Here is a 19375-nt window from a genome sequence, read left to right on the forward strand (position 1 = left end):
TCGAAATGAGGTGCACGGGCTCCAGAGAGCCAGGTCGGGCCTGGTGGGCTTTAAACCCACCCTCTCCATCACAGACCAGCACAGGCACATCCTGCCCCTGGGTCTGGGCCCACCACACATGGTTTGCCAAATTCCTGGCCGAGTTTCGTCCTCATCCCAGTTTGCATCCCCCCACTCCTGCCCGTGCCTTTGTTACAGCCAAGCAAGTGACACCATCAAAATCAGCCTATGGCAGTGCCACACAGACCAGGATTGGTCACCCAGGAACACCAAAAGATGCTCACATGGCATCGCTCCCAGCCCCTGATTGGAGAAAAGGCGCTCTCCCCCCCCTTGAATGAAGACACCGGCCAATGGTGGGTGGCACATGGCAACTCCCCAGTGCTCACCCAGAGGAAGAGTCCCTTGTCCCCCTGGGGAGCCACTGCCCCTCTTCACACGAGGACTTCAGGCCACTGCTCAGTGCCGGTGTCTGCCCACAGACACATCCCAGTCCCTCAGCCTGGCTGGAGCAGCAACTATCCACACTATCCATCTGGACCAGCAACGAGGCTCAGTCTGCCTGGGAAGGATGAAGGAGGAGAGCTCTGTGTGGTAACACCCCACTGTCACCAAAGCCAAGAGTGTCCAGCCTCATCCTACGAGACACTCAGGTGTGAGTGTCCATGGAGTATGCTCTCTCCCCTTCCATGGAGGATGCTCTCTCCCTGTCCATGGATCAAAGCTCAAATGATTTCTGGAGCTGGCTCCCTCTTGCCCTGTCCTCTGCAATGTCCCCCTTTGACTGGGGATGAGCCACCTGGCCAGGAAAGCAGCACTTCACTCGCCCCAGGGAGGAGAAAGAAGAAGGCAACAAGGAAGAGGGAATCATATAAGAGCCTGTAAAAACTTCCCTTGCCACCACCGACATGGGCTGCGGGAACAGCACCAGGAACAATGGCAGCACCCAGGTGAACCTCGATGGGAAGACAGAGAGGAGGTTTTCCCTAAGCTTTCCCCTAGAAGATCATTACATGAACTCCCAGTTAACACAGGCACTAAATTATTTTGAATTACAGGGCCATGGGTGAGGGGGAAAAAATACCTTGTTTATTAATTTCAAGCAATCATATGAGCAGGATAAATCTTTCATGTCACACGCAGCGCTACAGCCCTTCCCTGGATGAGGTGCCAAGGGACAGTTTCTTCTGCCCTTCTGTTTTTTTAAAGATCCTGATGAGCACATGAGCAAAACGAGCGGGTCCAGCATGGGTCAAAAGTCAGCTCATTTCTACATCTCTCACAAGAGGGTTTTCATAAAGTCACAAAGCTATAATTGCTCCTTTCCAAAATTAGTTCAGGTGCCGTCACCCGCATTAGCTCTTTATTATTATTAAGACCTTTCTTTTTTTTTCCTCTCCTTGGAATCACCATTCTGAGATTATTTTTTCTTAATCCACCATGAGATCTTTGTGTTCTTCTAAGCAACATCAAGACACCTTTGCAGATATTTTGCTGTATTTTGAAGGTAGCATCTAAGGCAACCAGTCTCACTATTAAAAATGAGTGGGAAGCACCCAGTTCACCTCTTTGATCCAAAATTCCCTTCTACAGTAAAGCAGGTAAAAAAAAAATCTCAGTTTCCACAAGGAAGAGGTTGACACATAATCCAGTAAAGAGGGGTAAGAACCAGCATGGATTTGCAGAGAAGATAAACTAAGCAAAATCAAGTTTCCCAAATAGTCTCACACGGTTCCATACACAAGTTATATATATCTATATATTTTGTGAATCCCCAGTCTTGGAATCTTGAGTCTATGCAAAGAAGTGTTCATAGACAAAGGGTTAAAAGAATAAAGAAAGTGTTTGGATAGATACTAGGGAAGAAAAACAAAGAAAACTGCAAGAAACCATTTTCCAAATCACCATATCCTTCTTTCTAATCCTGATATCAAGTTATAGCTGTCAGGGAAGAAAATTAAATGTATAACAGATAGGGAAGAGTGGGGGAGGGAAGTAAAAAAAAAAAGGAAAAAGAATCCAGTACTCGTATTTGCAAAACAACCATTAATAAACATTGCTCTGTTGCTGCTTTATTAAACAGATAATCCAACACAGTAATCTGTATTGATTTATGGATTCTCTGATGCTCTACGACTGGTTATGCAATGAAAGTTCATCCTTGATCTGTAGTCTGGGTCCTGGACTTAACTAATTCATAATCTGATTGGAAGTTTTACTTTGTTAATTCAATTACGGTTAACGGCCGAGGAGAGAGCGGCAACATCCTTGTCTTTCTCAACACAGACGGTTTCTCCCCATGCCCAGAATTAGTAAACTCTTAAAATCACAGGAGGAAAATGAGTTCTAAAAAAAATAAAATAAAAAAATCCTACCTCGGGTTTTAATTCCAGACTCTGAAAGTTGTCTTTTTCCCCATTTTTTTTCTGCCTCTCATTTCCTTTCTCTTCCTTTTTTTTTTTTCCTCTTTTCATTTTTTCTTTTCCTCCTCTTCCTTTTGATGAATTTCCTTTCTTCTCCACATCCTCCTCAGGCGTGTAATGGGGTTATTTTTACTTTCGGTTATCTAGCTTTATGAAGAATCGACACCACTCATACAGCTAGATAACCAAAGATAACAACCAACCCCTGGAGTCTACAGCATCATCAGGAAAAAGCCAACCTCCTCTTCTCCAGGGGTTCGGGGGCACGTGGCTTTTAAGGAATGAACGAGGGAGGAAAATGAATAAAAAGAGATGCAAATATTAGCAGCCAGATCCATAATATGTGCACACAGCTACAGCCCTGGCACTGTTCCCGCAGCCCAGCCAGCCCAGGGCACAGAGTCCTGAGCATCACTGGGACAGGCAGGATCAGGCCCCTCGGAAACACAATTTGGAGCAGAATTACAGGATCACCACGCAGGAGCTGCCTATTTTCTGCCGAGTTTCAATTTGTTTCATTTGCAAACCAAATGATATTCTGCAGGTGCCGAGAATTAAGCCCACATTATTTTTAATAACTATCAAATTAATGCATTCAAACTGGTAATAATCAAAGCAAATATAATTTGCGCCCGCAACTTAAGATATGCAGAGAAGACCAAAAGGACATTTCCCCACCCAGAAACGCGTTTAACGCTCTCTAAACAAAATGACTGCGAGAAAAACCTGCCGGTTAATATAAATAATAACTTGTGATGCTTTGGATTCAGCCAAGATCTGGGGGAACAGAAGCGATGAAAAACACAGAGGAAATGATGAAAGGAGGAAAGAAGGAAGGGAGAGACTCATGCTCGCGGCTCAGGACCCCGGCTCTGCACGGGGACCGGGACCCGCATCCCTCCGTTCGTTCGGGGGGGACCGGAGCTTTCCGCTGGTGTGGACCCGCATCCCTCGCCTTCCTCTCCCCGTATCCCTCCGTCCTTTCTTCTTTCGCGGGGAGCACGCATCCCTCCATCCTTCCTTCGTGGGCTCTGCATCCCTCCATCCCTCCTTTCTCCAGGGGTGGGGGAGAACCCTTCTCCTTTTCCGGAGTGACCTGCGTCCCTCCACCTTTCCCTCCTCTGGGAAGGAACGCGCATCCCCGCACCGCTCCTCCTCTCCAGGGCATCCCGCATCCCTCCATTCTCCAGGGGAGGAACCCTCACCCCTCCCCTTCCCCGCGGCACCCCGCAGTCCCGGCCGCCCGCCTCCACCCGCATCCCTCCCCTCGCCGAGCGACCTGCTCCGCTCCCATCCCTCCTTCACCTGCAGCCTCCGCGCGCTGCGGGGAAGACGCGGAGCCCTCGCTCCGCCGAGATGCCGCGGCTCCTCCGCCCCCGCCTTCTCCCGCGAAGCGGAGCGTCGGCAGCGCGGGGCCGGGGCCCTGCCGGCAGCTCGGGGCCCTGCCGGTGGCTCGGCTGGGCTCGGCAAGTCTCGGCTGGGCTCAGCACGGCTCGACTGGGCTCAGCAAGGCTCGGCTCGGCTCATACCTGCTGCCCGCCCCGCTGCCCGCAGCCTCTGCGCCGGGGGGAGCGGCGCGCGGCACTTTTCATTCATGCTTTCCCACTCCCGGCCCTCTCCGGGCGAGCCCATTGGCTCGGCCCCTCCTGACGTCACCCGCCCCGGCTCCCACCCCTCTGCAGCGCCCATCGGTTCATCAATGGGTTTGGGAGGGGCCGCGAGCCGCGCGCACACGCGCGTCGCCGCCGCCCGTCACCCCCCCATCCCTATCGCCCTGCCCTCGTCCCTCTCACCCCCGTCTCTCTCACCCCCATCACCCTTCCCCATCATCGCCCCCCACCATCGCCACCATCACCGTCTCCACCATCGCCATCACCCACCTCAGAACCACCATCGCCATCACCAGCACCATCACCTGCCGTCACCATCACCCACCGTCACCATCACCCTCATCACCATCACCCTCATCACCATCACCCTCATCACCATCGCGTGTACCGCCCTCAGCACCATTATCACCACCATCACCCTCACCATCGTCTGGTTCACCACCCTCAGCACCATCGTCCTCAGCACCATCCTGTTCACTACCCCCAGCACCATCATCACCACCGTCATCCTCATGTCCACCCCGTTCATCACCCTTGGCACCATCACCACCACCATCCTCATCACCATCACCCTCATCACCACCACTGGCCACCACCCATCGCCACCACCCACCCCCAACACTAAGTGTCCCCACCACCAGCCATGACCATCATCCCACCTCTCCAGCTCTCCTCCTCTCTGCCCCCCAGGCTCAGCCCCCCAGGCTCTCCTTTCTCGGGGAGGGGAACCCCTGCTCATCTGCGCTGCCGCCGCTGTCCGAGTGGTGCCAGTGCCACTGGGGCCCAGCCGGGCTGTGCAGCTTCCAGATGGAATCAAATGCTACTTTATTTTTGTAGTTTTAACTAAGTGCTCTGATTTTCCTGCTGTAATACAGATCCCACCAAAAATAAAGCCATGATTTTTCCTTGAACAAGAATGGAGACTGGGGGTTGGTTCCCCCCTCACCCCCTGCATTGTCTCTTAAAATTCCTCTTCACCTTGGAATTTTTTTTCCTAGCATAAAGCCAGCTGGGTTTGGGTCTGTGAGTTTAGAGTGGGAAGTTACTCCCACTGTCACCACCAGTGCAGCTGGTGGCATGCCCACCCTGTCGGGGTCCTCTCTCCCAGTTGCCCCCACTGGGAAAATGGGAGCCCACTGGTCTGGCTCCCATCAGGCCCAGCACTTACAGCTCTGCCTGGGAGTGGGTAAAGGGGGCCAGGGGATGTGGAAATAACCCCAGGGAGGGTCCTGTGAGGCATCGAGGCAGCAGAGAACTTTCTCAGCCCTGGGGGTTCCCAAACTTTCCCAGGGGGGTGGTCCCAACAGCTCAGCGTTATGGACAGCCCAAACCATTCTGGCCCCATTTCCCGGGGCTGGGGCTCTGCCCCCCAGGACTGTCGCTGCTCCGCCGGCAGCCTCTCCCCGTGGCCTCCAGCCTGGCTTCTCTGTGGGCCCCGTCTGCACAGAAGGGTTTGGTGTGTGGGGTGTTGTTGCACCTTTCCCCCTTCCCTTCGTCTGCTTCTAGACTTGGTTGGGGAGGAAAATGTAGACTTCAGGAAGACTCTGTGGGTGCTCGCAGGGGATGGAGGGCCGGGTTGGATGCAGCACCTTTTGGAGGCATCAGGTGATTCCCCCCCACCTGCGACCCTCAACCGAATTGCAGCCCCCAATTTCTTTTAGGCAAAGGGCCCTTCCCACGCCCTCCCGGAGCTGCTCGCGCCCCGGGGCTGGTGGTCCCCGGGATTTCTCCCTCCTCGTTTCCCCGTCACCCACCTGAGCCGCGCTCCCCACGCGAGCGGCTTCTCCCCCGTGGGCAGAGCGGGGCTGGGGCCGGCCGGGGGGGAAGCAGCCACTGGACCCGGAGCCAGGGCTCTCCTGGAAGAGAAGACACAGAGAGGGGCGGTTAAAGAGCCGGCAGCGCCGGGGGTGTCCGCGCAGCCCCCACACGTGGGTGTCGGCGGAGCAGCTCTGCAGGGTCCCGGCGGGGCCGGCTTTAACCATTCCCCACCCTCGCTGAGATGGGATTTTAGAGACACAACCACACGCCTTCCCTCTTTTTATTCTCCTTTTCAGTAAATCCACATTAAAAAAAAATCTAAATTTCTATTTCAGGCTCCTCCAGAAATTATAATTATTTTTTTAACCCGTCAAAAGAAAAAACGACGAATTTTGCGATTCATCCTGAAAAAGGCTGCAAAGACACGGATTTCGCTTTCAAACTCGGATTCTCCCCGGGATTACCCCGATGACAGTGCAGTTTTAGTTCTAATTTTATTTAATAATAACATCGCGTTAGAGTCATCCCGATCTGGGAGGATTTAGGGAAGGACACGAGCGATTAACAGAAGATGCTCGGATGTATTTTGAGTCTCTTGGCAAATAAAAAGCTATTTGCTGTTTTCCCGAAAAAAAAAAAAAATCCAAATCGCCGGGAAACAGAAGGAGCCGCCGCGATCGCGGGATCGCCCCAATAACGGCAAATTTGAGGATTTCCAGCCCTAAAATTTCCACGCACACCAGTGCATAAATAAAAACTTAATTTTCGGGGACTAAAAACGGAGCCGAGCCGGGCAGAACCTGACCCCGTGGGTACCAAGTGGTTTTCTGCAGAGCAGGGAATCCGTGCACGAACTGAAAAATAACCTAAAATAAGCTCGGTTTGATTTTTCCCCGCGCACTCTTTGAGCGCAGCTTCTTCTCCTTCCCCGCGCAGAGGGGAGACTCAAGGACAGACTGCAAGAATGAGGATTTTAAAGACACACACACAAAAAAAAAAAAAAAAAAAAAAAAAAGGAAAGAAAAAAAAAAAGAAAAGGAAAATAAGAACTAAAATACGAGTTAAAAAAAAATACAAATTAAAATAGAAATTAAAGCTTCCTTAGCAGAAAATAAAAAAAAGCCGCGAGGGATTTTCCATCGGTTGGCAGCACCGGGCGCCCGGGCCCGCTGCAATCGAGAGGCGGATTTCGGCCGGGGTGTCACGTCTGGCTCCAGTAACTGCTAAAAAACCCTAAATCCACTTAATTTGGGTGCCCTTCGCAGCCTGATGAGGGGGAGCCTCGGCGGGGCCGCCTCACGGCCGGTTATTTACGGCGGGGGGGGGGGGGGGTGGCGAGTGATGGAGCGGGTCGAACCTGATTGGGGTGGGGGGAGAAATTTAAGAAATGCCACGCAAGGAGAAGTTTGCGAGGCTGGGGAGGGATCGTGTCCTCTCCGCTCCGCACCCGCTGCGCTCCGCCGCGCACGGAGGAGGCGTGGAACCTCCGCACCGGCTCTGTTCCCACGCGGGTTTAATTCACTCCCAGCCCCATCAACTGGGATTTGCTTATTCCATAACGGGGTGCGGATCCGGGGAACACTCGGCTCTGCGTATCCCACTCCCCCCCCTCCCAAAATCTTACTCCGGGATGGAGGTGACAGGTCCCTCCACTTCCCGGGTCACCCGTGTGCGTGTCCCCACGCGACGCCGCCCACGCTCCGCGCTGCGACCCGGCCCGGCCCCTGTCGGCCCCCTCGGCCTCTCCCGCGGGGAAGCCACTTGCAGGAGCGAGGATTTGGGGGTGCCTCTCCCCCCACCGCGGGCGCAGGGATGGCTCCACGCCCCACGAGCATCCCCTCCAGCAAAGCTCAAAGCCCCGTGGCCTGGCGTGGAGGGCAACAATGAGCCCACGGGCGCGCGTGGATGGGGGACGAGGACTGGGAATGGCCACGTCCTGCCAGGCCTCTCCCATTCCCTGCCCGAGGTGGAGAGGGGGATTCCAGCGGGGCACCCGCACCCCAAAACTGGGTCCTCGAGCCGGGAGAAGGTGGAAGAAGTGAAACCCTCCCTCACTCGGAGTGGGTCTGGGTCATCCGCGGACCGAGAGAAAATCACGGCGGTTCGGGAGACCGCGCTCGGCCGTCCCCAAACTCTCTTAGCTCAGATGCCGGGGTGCCGGGATGGGGGGAGAGGGAGAGGGGAGAGGAAGAGGGAGGGAAGCTCCCCCTGCCCTCGGGGCTTTGGGAGAAACTCCCACCCCGCAGCCGGCCTTGGGTGTACCCGCGCCCCCAGCCGCAAGCAGGAGCTGGACCCGCTCCCGGGGCATCCTCCACCCGGCCCCGCAGCTCTGCCGCCCCCAGCCCATAATAAAGACGCTTTGAGAGTCCTCCCTCCCCCCCCGTCCGCCCCCCGCCCCCCCGTGCCCTCCTTATTTTTTTTTTATTATGGTTTTCTTACCGAGTCCAATAAATCGCGCGGCTCGTCTGGCCTCAGACGTGTTCAGCAACTCAAGCCCCGCCGCTTTTGTTCCGCCAAGTCTCACATTGTTTGTCCGGCTGCGGGGCCGGCCCCGCGCGGCGCGGGAGGCTGCGGGGGCTTCGCGGGGGCTCCGCGGGGGCTCCGCGCCCCGGCCCGGCCGCGAGTGCGGGGCGGGGGTGGATGAGCGATGGTCGGCCGGCAGAGTCCGGCCCGGCCGCTCCTCGTTCTTTCTCTCGGGTTCCCCCTACTTCTTCACCCAGCTCGGGGCGTCTGTCGGCGGGGGATGCTCCCGTATGGGCAGTGGGTCCTTTCTGCGCTGCCCTCTCTGCCCTGCTCTTCATCCTGCGCTGCTTGCCCTCCCTGCATTACCCTGTCTGCACCTGCCTTCTCTGCCTGCACTGCCCTCCTTGCCTTCCCTCCTTGCCTGCCTACCTGCCCCCCTGCCTGCACTGCTCTCCTTGCCTACCTGTCTGCATTACTCCGTCTGCCCACCTGCCCTCCCTTCCTGCTCTCCCTGCCTGCCTATCTTGCCTTCCCTCCCCTGCTCTCTTTGCCTGCCCGTTCTGCCCTGTCCTCACCTGTCCTACCCTCACCTGCCCGCCCCCGGCCCGACTCGCCCCCGGGCCCCGCGGCCCGCGGGTCTTCACGGTGGCCCCGAGCCCGGAGCCGCCGCCGGAGGAGCGGGGGCCGTGCCCGGCGTAAGGATATATAGGAGCGGCCGAGGAGCCTCCACGTAGCCGATACGTAAAGTGTACGTGTGAGAGTCAAAAAAAGTTGGGATGCAAATGCGGGGCCAGCTCCATCGCGAGGGGGGGTTCGGGAGGGGGGTTGGGGGAAGGGGGGAGCCGCGCTATTTCCAAGCTTCCTTAACCTCTGGATTGCTCGAAATCGATCAGCAAAGCGCAGCAAGCCTGGCAATTAGGAGCTCATTACCATATATGCAAATATGGCAACCTCTCTCCTCCGCAGCCACGGAGGCGCGGGGGGCGAGAGAACCGCAGCAGGGTTTGGGGTGGGGATTGGGGTGATGCCTGCGGGGGAACGGGGACAAGGAGGGGAAAAGGTTATTTGGGGGTATTTGGCGGGTTTTAAAAGAAAACGGCGAGGCCGCTGGGGCAGAAAGAGCTCGGGAGTGGAGGGGGGGCGCAGACACGCGCTCCCGGGGCCCGCGTGGCTGCTCCGAATTCGCTCCTTAAATCAAATAAAATTTTTCTCCCTTTGAAACAAACTCCGAGCGAGCAGCACGGCCTGGCCGGGGTGTGTGTGGGGGTCCCTCCGCCGGCCGAGGAGCCCCCAAAAACCGCACGGTTCCCGCAGCATATATCGGGGATAACCCGGTACTTCGGGAACACGCGGGGGGCCGGGGCAGGGGCCGGACGGCTCCAGCTCCGCTCCGAAGGAGTGTTTTAAGGTAATTCCTGACTCCTTGCATTTTATTAATTAAAAAAACCCACCATAAAGCGGCGATCCCCGGCGCACGCACTCGATAGCGAGTTTCCTTGTTACCTGCGATTTTATAAGCATCGCAGGGTTTTTTGCTTAATAAGCACGGATTAGGGGCAAAGTCTCCCTGGCATTTCCTGAAGGCTGATTAAAGCCGGGGGGTCATGGCAGGAGCAGCGCGGGGAGCGGGTTTTTTCCGCGGTGTGGCTCGGGGTGGGGGCATCGCAGCGTCTCCCTCAGTGGCACCTCATGAAGTTCCCCCCGGCTTCCCCCCTCGACTGAGGAATTGACTTTGTTTTCCTCCTTCCACAAACCCTAATCACGGCGTATTAAAGATGAACAATGCCCGTTTCAAGCTGGGCTCCAATATTCTACCCTGCTCTAGATTATTTTTAATTTTTCCCGCAAATAAATAATATTTTCTCTCTTTCAGCCGCCGCCCAAACCCCCAAATAACGAGAAATAACTGAAATCAGGAAACGATTCCTTACGCTGAGCGTGTTTTGCGGCTTGGTTTAAATACTAAAAATATAGAAAAAATAGTCAAAGTGAACAAAACACTCCCAAGGGCTCTGGGGGGCATGGGGGTGGCAGCAGCCCAGCCCTGGGGACACCGCAGCATCCCCGCAAGCCCGGCCGGCTCCGTGTGCCCGAGCCCGGGTTATTCCTGCTTGCAAGCGCAACAGCCGTGGGGACAGAGTTAATTGCGTGGATCTTTTTTCTTCTTTCTTTCCAGTTTTTCGAATTTATTTTTATTTTTATTTTATTTGGGGAAAGCTCTTTTCAGCCGTTGCATTCACACCTCGGCAGCTGAGCCGCTTTTCTCAGCCCCGTCTGGGTCGCTGCTCTCTGCGTTCCTCTACCCTATCCCTCTTTAATTCCCGAGTCACCAGGATTTATTATTATAATAATAAATTTTTTCCCATTCATTTTTTTATTCCGAATGGCCAGAACTGGGAACAGCCGCGGCCCCGGGCAGAGGGACCGTCTGTCACCCCGAGCATCTCCGTCCGTCCCATTCTATAGTTTGATTTGGTTATTATTTATATTTGAGGAATTCAGCCGCCCGTTCCTGCAAACCTCCTGTGAGCTTCGAAATGCAGAGAACACTGTTTAGAAAGGAAATTAAAAGAATTAAAATTCCTTTTCGGTTTCCTCTCTCTTGGCAAATTCACGGCTACCGACGACCAACGAGATGAAGCGTTTTCCCTGCAGAAATCATCACTCCAGCTCCGAGACCCTCTGGCATCACTTCCCCGCCCGCCAGCAAGGACGGCGGCTTCGCCCACCAGCTTATGCAAAAAAAAAAAAAAAAAAAAAAAAAAAAAAAAGTGGATTATTGTTTTTTCCCTCCTTATCCCGAAGTAACAATTAAAGAAAGTGGGGACCTTTGCCTTCTGCTGGGACAGACCTTGATTTTTTTTTTTGGGGCGCCGCTCTATCTTACCTAATACTGAACTTTAAAGAGGAGGGGTTGGAATTCCCTCGGCATTGCTGGCTCCTCCAGTGGAAGGCACGCAGCCTTTCCCTCCAGCCCGTTTTGTGCCCGTCTCATCTCACATTTATTTTTCCAGCGCCAGGCGCTGCCACAGGGCAGGAAAAGGGTCGTTAGTGCCGCAAAATGGGCGCTTTAAACTTATTTTTAAAGCGAGTTTCTGCCGGAAGGCAAATCCCGGGCTGCGGCGGCGGGGGCGGTCAGTCTCGGATAATCCAGGAGGATTTTCACCTCGGAAAACCGGGATTTTCGGCGGTGGGTGTCCCGGGGGAGGCAGACGGGCAGGGACCCGCGTAACCCCCGCCGCCGCTCCCGGTCCCGCGGTACTTGGGCTCCGCGGAGGCCGCGGAGAAGCCGCCCCCACAACCCCCTGCCCCCGCAGGGAGCCGCCCAGCCCTCGCACCCGTAAAAAAATGCAAAACCCCCTCCATAAAACCCAAAGAAAACTCGCAAGTCCGCCCGGAAGGGTCTGGTTTGCAGCGCGCAAGGCGAGGAGTGTCCCCAACCTGGTGCAGCCCCCCCCGGGTTTTATTTGTAAGTCTTTGCAAGGTACCACAGCACTGTGGGTGCAGCTTTGTCCTCCCAGCCCCTTCCCCACCCCCTGCCACGGTGAGACCCGGGGAGGGGTCACACGCATCGGGGGGGGACGTGATTCGACAGCAACACCCCCAAAACTGCTCAGAAACCCCCGGGGTGTGCATAAACCCCGCGTGTGCTGCCCTATCCAAGTGTACCCACCTCGTGTGTGCCCTGTGTGTGCATGCCCTGTGCACGAAGGGTGTGTGTACCACAGGTGTGGCACACGGAGGCCCCGGGCAGGGTGGGGGCACAGTGGGATTTCCACCCAGCTGCACGGGGCACACTCCAGCTCCATCCACCCAAGCAGATCCGGGCTCCCTCCTTGCAAGGCTCCTGTAGGGAGATACAGACACTCCCTCTGCCCCTGTGAGTGTGGAGGTGCAAAATAGCCACTGCAAAACGCCCTGCCTGCAGCCCTTCCCTGCCTGGGGAAAAGCAGTGGGTGCTCCCTGTGCTCACTGGTGGGTGCTGGACACCAGCGAGCACCTCTGAGGCTGTGCAAGGTGCAGGGAGCCTGCAGGGCCCCAGCATGGAGCTTCCCTGCTGGAATTTTTAAGGGAAATTCCCTTCTTTTTTCCCTGCAAGCTCAGAGGCTCCATGCGGGAGGTGTTTCAGCTCTGGAAGAAATGTCACATATGGATCAAAGATGATTTTTGGCTTTTTAAGTATTCGCTCTGATATATCCACAAATATGTGTGACTTTAGACAAACCACATGTATTCTATATAAACCACATCTACACAACCACCACTGCCTCTGAACCTGTGTGTGACTGCTACCATGGGATGTTCAGATACAGGTTTTCATTTGGGATTCTCCCAGCAGTCCCAGTCACCTCAAAATTTGGGGTACAGGTGCCTGGGCAGGTTAGTGGCTCATGGATTTGGGTGAGGAAGAGGGGTCTGGAGCTGGGTAATTTCTAAATAAATGTCTTTGTCTCAGTGCAAACCCCCAACCTTGTGGATGGCCCTTCCCTGCATTCGCTGGGCACTTGGGCCGTGCGGTGCCACCAGACAAAGAAAATGGCAACAAAAGCCGCATTTTGAAGCAAGCGGGTGCACACTGAGGGAACAGCATCAGAGAAGCTCCAGGGCCATCCCCAGGCCTGCAGGGCTGTGCCAGTGGTGTAGAGGCAGCCACTGCCTGCCCGCAGCCTCCACCCTGGGCACCTGCTCCCTTTGCTCCAACCTTGACTGGACCCCGTAGTGAGACAATCCCTTCTCCCCTGAGTCCGCTCAGGGCTGCAAAGCCTCGTGCCTTCCTCCTGCCTCTCTCCCCAGCAAGTGTTTTCCTACCTCAGGTAGAGATTTTAACAACTTGGGAGATTTTAATAGTTCACCCCAGAGGCCAAACAGTGGCTCGATGCCTTCAAAGGGACCCACGTAACCTGGTAGCTTCAGAGGGGAAGGGGGCTGGACCCTGAAAACAAGCAAGTTCATTTATATCAGACCATCTCAGTCTGAGACGTGATGTTATTATCCTCAGCTTCAGCTCATCCCCAAACCAATAGCAAGAAAAAAAAAAGCTAGGAAAAAAAGAAACCCAAAGACTAAACGTAAACCAAATATCAAAATTTCCCTCTTGTGAGAAGAGGGGAGCTCTGTTTTGTGTAGGTAAAATTGGGTGAAGTGTCCCCCCGGCACCTACCCTGGCTCACCCAGCTTCCCAGAGCCCTCAGTCCAGCAGGTGCCTTTTCTTCTGCCTCAAAGGGCTTTGATCTGGACAGCTCTTTTGGAGAATGGCTGTTGTAAGAGATGCCTGGCACGAACACGGCCTGATTGCAGCCCAGCTCGTTAAAAAAATGTTCCCTAGGTATTGAAGGGGATAACAAGGATATTTAAACATTCCCAGCGTGCACCTTTAAGCAGCAGAAAATAAGGGAAATTGCTATCGTTTAATTCAGTATTGCTCCTTTTGAACTCCCACTGGCTCTGCCTGCAATTGTTCCCTTCGCAGGAGCTCGGAGCCGACTCTGGATTACAGGGACGATGGGGCTGCGGGTCCGGAGGGCTGGGAGGGCTGAGCACAGCAGGACCAGCCTCCCCCTGACAGCAAAAGGCCGACGAGGCTGGTTTCCATTTGGGCTTTGAAAGATTTCCCTCAATAGCTCAGAGCAGGGTCCAGGTTTGGGGCCCACAGCCTCAGTTTGTAATTACTCTCGTATTTTGTGTGCGCCAGGGAGAGGGTGGAGCGGCGTTTCTTTTTTGTCTGTATCTCTGAGGAAGCTTTTTCCAAAGCGAGAGCAAAAAAATCCACAGCTGGTGTTGGTGGATGAGACACTCAGCCATGTTCTGGTAGGGGGAAAAAAAGACAAAGTCTAATTTTAGATGTTCTGAAATGCTTACAACATGCATCCCTCCAATGGCCTGGCACGGGCACCGGTGGTTATTTCCACCCCAGCAGAAGGAGAGAACAGGGAGCTGGGATCCGCCGTACCCTGCACTGGGCTCTCCCCAGGTGACCCTGAGGGATCTGCCCTGGGCAGGCCCATTACTTAATATTTATGGAGAACAGCTCCTGGCCAGAGGAAGAGACAGGGCTCCCCTTATTTGAGGCAATTTGCTCACATTTTGGCTGAGCCCCTCCTGGCCAGAATTCCTTTGGGAATGTCTCTATCTCCAGAAAAGCAGCTTTGGGAGCCCCACTGATGACAGGCTCAAGTCATACTCCAACAGCCCATTGTTTAACAGGAAGTTCGTTATTTCCCAGGTTTTTTGCCCTCAACACCTATGGTCACCCCCTCCACGCTTCCCCCACGGTCTCCATTCCTCTGCCAACCCTGTGTGCCAGTGGAGCCCCAGCCCCATCCACCCCTCCCACACCCATCTCCCTCCCAGACTTTTCCTGCCAACCCGGTGGATTTTGGACCCAGACCCAAACAATTCCTCGTTTTCCCATTTAACCCCGAGAGAGCTGTTCTGAAGAAGTACTTGAGTACAGGAGAAGCTTTCGGGGGAGCAAAGCCCCTGCGTTCCCGCCCCGGCGTGGGGAATGTGCCATAGAGGCAGGACAAAGCGGCTCAAAGGGCTGCAGCCCCCTGCCCGAGCCGAGCCTTAGGGGAGGGTGAGGGTCTCAGCTTACCCGGCCTCTCATAAAAGTCTCCTCCATTCTAGCAAATAACCTTTATGTCCAGGGACTTGCAAAGTTTGCTTTCTCCCTCCAGGGTTAGTCACAGCAGGAGCGACAGAGAAAGCAACCGCTTGTAGGAGGTTCCTCTGCATAATAACCTCAGAGGAGTTTAGGTCTAAAGACTAAAAGGCTCTATTTACTTTCACTGACAAGGAACAATCTAAGCAGATGTCCTTTGATGGGATTAGTTATTAATCCTTGAATCATGGGTAAATGGGAAAATGATCCATTATTTTCTGCAAAATCCTTCACTACTTTAGATTTCAAGGATGGGGTGGAGGATTGTTAGCAGAAAGGTCTCGACCTGTCTGTTTTGGCCGTTTTAAAATGTATTTTTACAGTTTGTGCCATGGAGCGTGACTCTGAAATAAAATTAAAAAAAAAACCTCAAGAAAAAGGGGTTTGATTTCACTGACGGCCAAGAACAATGTGCCGAGTCAGACACTCGGCAACGATGGACCCAGGCATTTCTTGGATAAATACCTTGAGGTTTAAAATAACAACAACAACAACAATAATGATAATAATAATAATTACTCCCCCCTCTAAAAACATATTCTGCAAACAGCTTTGGCAGCTCTGCCTAAGTGTTTAGATCCTCCCGATGTCTCTGTGTCCCATCAGTGACAAACAGCAGCGGAGCCCCGTCGGTCAGGTGGGGCTCAGCGTCGGCTTGGGCATCCCATAAATAGTGTGTGTAGGTGGGTGCGATGGGTGGGATGAGGGAGGGATGGGAATTGCTGGTGAGACACACCGGGCTGGCTCAGGGGGCTCATTCTCCCCCGGGTGTAAATCCGTGCAGCCGATTTCTGGTGCAGGGGGAGGTGTGGCCACACGAGCATCATCCCACGGGCTGGGTGGAAGATCCTGTCCTGCACCGAGGGGCTGGAGGACACGCTGGTGGAGCTCCTACCCATGGGTCACCACCCCAGCCCCTTGGCCCCCACGGGAGAGCAGAACCAGGAGCTGCAGTTCCCAGCAGCTCATCCATCCCTCGGCGCTGTGGCCGCAGCTCAACGGAGTGAATATTAACAGTCCCGAGACAGCCACTCACCCCGAACTCTGCCTCCAAGTCTCCCATGTAGGGAAAGCAGGAATAGATTCCCAATGAATAATTTACTCCGCTTTCTTTTGATTTGCGTTCTGATTGTGCACAGCAGTGCAGGCTCGGAGGGGAAAACATATTCTGATTAAAGATTTATACTGGGCCTATAATTTTGTTGTTGCTGCTTAAATCTACTTCAAAGTGTGAGTAGGGTGGCTGTAAAATAAACACTCTGGAGAGGCTTTTGGACCATCTCAGTGTGCGAGTGTGGGGGTGCACAGCATGTGCAAAGCATGTGGTTTCATGGATACAAATTTTGCACTGGCTCTCTGGAAAGGTGCTGTCCCAGGCATCCTACTCATATCAAATCCAGCCAAACAGGGATTGAAATGCCCTCTGTTGTCTCAGACTACTGACTCTGGGTTCCTTCTCCTGAGCTGAGACCACATCTCAAAAAATGAGAAATAACATGAATTTGGGCTTTATTCTTTTACTACTCTTTTTCTGTTCTTTTGCTATTCTTCCATCACACAAAGAACAGTGTCTGGCTACAGGGAGTGATTAGACCTGGAGCTGGAAGAGGCTCTAACTAAAGGTAACCCCATATATAGGGAGGAACCAAACTTCAGCTTCCAGCTTCCTCTGTTACCAAAACTTGGAAATATGGGAGTGCAGCACTCCAGGCCCTTCCCAGGCTGCCAGCTGAGTGAGCAGGGCAGAGGATTTTTCTTTCCTTCCTCCCTCTTCCTCTGGCTGCTATGTCCCCAGCAGGCAGACCCACTTCCCAGTGCAGCCGAGCTGTGGGACAAACAGGGTCATCCACCATCCCCTAAAGAGCCTTTGGATAAACCCTCGGTGTTGCCATCCCCATGTCTGGTTGACTGGGGAAGAGGGAGACCCGGCTCCTGGAGCTCCCAGCCTGCTCCTGGGAAACAGCAGCTTGGATGAAGTGGAGTTTTGTAACAAAAATGTTTTGTGGGATATTTTGGGGCTTTTTTGTGGGCATTCAGCTGACTGAACACGTCACTACAAAGCCCTGCCAGGAGAAACCCCTCAGAGATGGATGGCTTTGATCCCACTCTTCAAACTATCTTCCCAGGATGGGGAAACTCATCTCTGGAAGCACTGGGAAGTCTGTGGATGCTCCAGATCCTCAAAGGGAAAGACAGGTCCTTGCCTCACCTGCATGGGTTGGAAACTTTGCAGGCTGCCCACAGACCTGGCTGCTGTCGTTGGCTCGGTCAGCAAAGAGTCAGAGAATCATGGAATGATTTGGGTTGGGAGTGAACATAAAGCTCATCTCATCCCATCCCTCTGCCATGGGCAGGGGCATTTTCAACTAGACCAGGTTGCTCCAAAGCTTGTCCAACCTGGCCTTGAACACTTGTAGGGATGTGGCAGCCACAGCTTCTCTGGACAACCTGTGCCAGGGTCTCACCACTCTCAAAGCCAAGAATTTCTTCCCAATATCCCATCTTACCCTGCCCTCTGACAGTGGAACCCATTTGCCCTTGTCCTGTCTGGCCAGGTCCTTAGGCCATGGAAGGGGCTCTCAGGTCTCCCTGGAGCCTTCTCTTCTCCAGGTGAACACCCCCAGCTCTCTCAGCCTGTCTCCAGAGCAGAGGGGCTCCAGCCCCTGAAGCACCTCCGTGACCTCCTCTGGACTCACTCCAGCAGCTTCACATCCTTCCTGTGCTGGGGGCAGGGCCGGAGGCAGCTCTGCGGGTGTGGATCTCACCTGAGTGGAGCACAGGAGCAGAATGCCCCCCTGAGGTGCTGCCCACGCTGTGGGATGAGCCCAGGCCAGCGCTGGCGTTCTGTGCCGCCGGTGCCCGGGAGCGGGTCCCGCCAAAGCCCATCCCTGGGGTTTTACTCCTGTCCGAGGAATTCAGGCCAGACCGCGGAACTCCCCAGCCACGGAGCACGGGGAACACGGAAACAACCCGCTGAGGCCCGAAATTGCCCCGCTCTGCAGCCTCGCGGTGCCCCAAAGTCGCCCCCCCGGCCCCCCGGCCGCGGTGATTGACAGCTGTCAATCAGCGCCGCCAGCCCCGCCCTCTGCCGCCACCTGGCGGCGACACGGAGAAACGCGCCGAGGCGGGGGCGACCCCCCAACCCCACCCCCCTCTCCCCAAAACCGGGTTGGCATCGGGAACACCTTGGCTGTACGAGCATTAAAGGGAATAAAGGGTCAGAGCAGAGCCCTCGCGGGGTGGGGAAGGGGATCTTTCCCCTTCCCCCCAATCAATTTTGGGGTGAAGAGGCTATTTTTTGCTGGGAGGCAGTTCTTGGCCTGGTTTAGTTGAAACCATACAATCATGGAATTGTTAAGGTTGGAAAAGGCCTCCAAGATCGAGTCCAACTGTTCCCCCAGCACTGCCAAGGCCACCACTAAACATTTCCCAAGTACCATGTCTGTTAAATCCCTCCAGGGATGGGGACTCCACCACTGCCCTGGGCAGCCTGTGCCAGTGCCCAACCATCCTTTCAGCGAAGAAATTCTCCCGAATATGCAATCTAAACCTCCTCTGGTGCCACCTGAGGCTGTTTCCTCTTGTTGTGTCCCTTGCTCCCCGGGAGCAGAGCCTGACCCCTACTTGGCTCCAACCTCCTGTCAGGCAGTTGTAGAAAGTGAGGAGGTCCCCCCTGAGCCTCCTTTTCTCCAGGCTGAGCCCCCCACAGCTCCCTCAGCCTCTCCTTGTGCTCCAGACCTTCCCCAGCTCCACTGCCCTTCTCTGGACACACTCCAGCCCCTCAATGTCTTTCTCATTGTGAAGGGCCCAGGATTCGAGGTGAGGCCCCCAGGAGCTGGGTGCTGCTGCCCTTCCTGCAGGCATCAGCCTCACAGCATTCCTGGGTGTATCCTGAACCCAGAGGTACCCAGCTGGGGTATGTGACTGGGACCCCAAATCAAAGGCAAGTCCTCAGGAGCTCACACTTACCTGGGCATCCTGGCTTTCCAACAGAAATCCACCCCTGGGTGGACGGAGGCCCCGTTCTTAAGTCAAGCCCCAACCAGAAAAACCTTTGGGTAGGAAAGGCAGTGCCTGACCTGGAAGGAGACTGCAAGGGTCCGTGGGAGCCACAGCACGACGTGTCCTGGGGTGTCCATTCCAGCCCAAGGACTCGGTGCCTCCAGCAGTAAGGCACCAGAAACTGGGTGGTGGGGACCACCATCTCCACTGAGAGTATCCCAGGGGAGCCAAGAGCATCCCAAGGCATCTGAGAGCATCAAAGAGCAGCCAGGAGTAGCCCAGGACAGCTGTCACCCCTCCTCAGGGTGGCCTGTGGGGAGGGGACTCTCCATGAGCCAGGGGTATCTTGGTCCTCAGCCTGGCTGAATCCCTTGTGGACATGAGACAGGGAGACTGGGAACACCTGAGCAGGACAGAGGGTAACGCCCTCCTCCTGCATCCCCAGGGCTGCTCCAGGT

At 54.8% G+C, this 19375-nt stretch overlaps 2 long non-coding RNA genes across 7 annotated transcripts in view; both read right to left on the reverse strand.

Moving 5' to 3' along the window:
* Window positions 1-8711, reverse strand: part of LOC135403954 (uncharacterized) — a 29747-nt gene extending 21036 nt beyond the window's left edge. The window contains exons 1-3 of one of the 6 annotated variants that reach the window (XR_010425532.1): window positions 8231-8711; window positions 5788-5889; window positions 2376-2694 (exon numbers count right to left, since the gene is read on the reverse strand). This is a non-coding gene — a long non-coding RNA (uncharacterized LOC135403954). Of the gene's footprint in view, window positions 1-2375; window positions 2695-3728; window positions 3748-5787; window positions 5890-7790; window positions 7806-8230 lie in introns of those variants that run through there. The other 5 variants (XR_010425529.1, XR_010425530.1, XR_010425533.1 and 2 more) reach the window with 5 other exon arrangements.
* A 1347-nt stretch (window positions 8712-10058) lies between these two features.
* Window positions 10059-11173, reverse strand: LOC135403955 (uncharacterized). The gene is made up of 2 exons (XR_010425538.1): window positions 11142-11173; window positions 10059-10986 (listed from the first exon to the last, which is right to left on the reverse strand). It is a non-coding gene; the product is annotated as an uncharacterized LOC135403955 (long non-coding RNA).
* Window positions 11174-19375: the final 8202 nt, after the last annotated feature.

Source organism: Pseudopipra pipra, chromosome 29 (assembly GCF_036250125.1).
Source record: "Pseudopipra pipra isolate bDixPip1 chromosome 29, bDixPip1.hap1, whole genome shotgun sequence".
Lineage (NCBI taxonomy): Eukaryota > Metazoa > Chordata > Aves > Passeriformes > Pipridae > Pseudopipra > Pseudopipra pipra.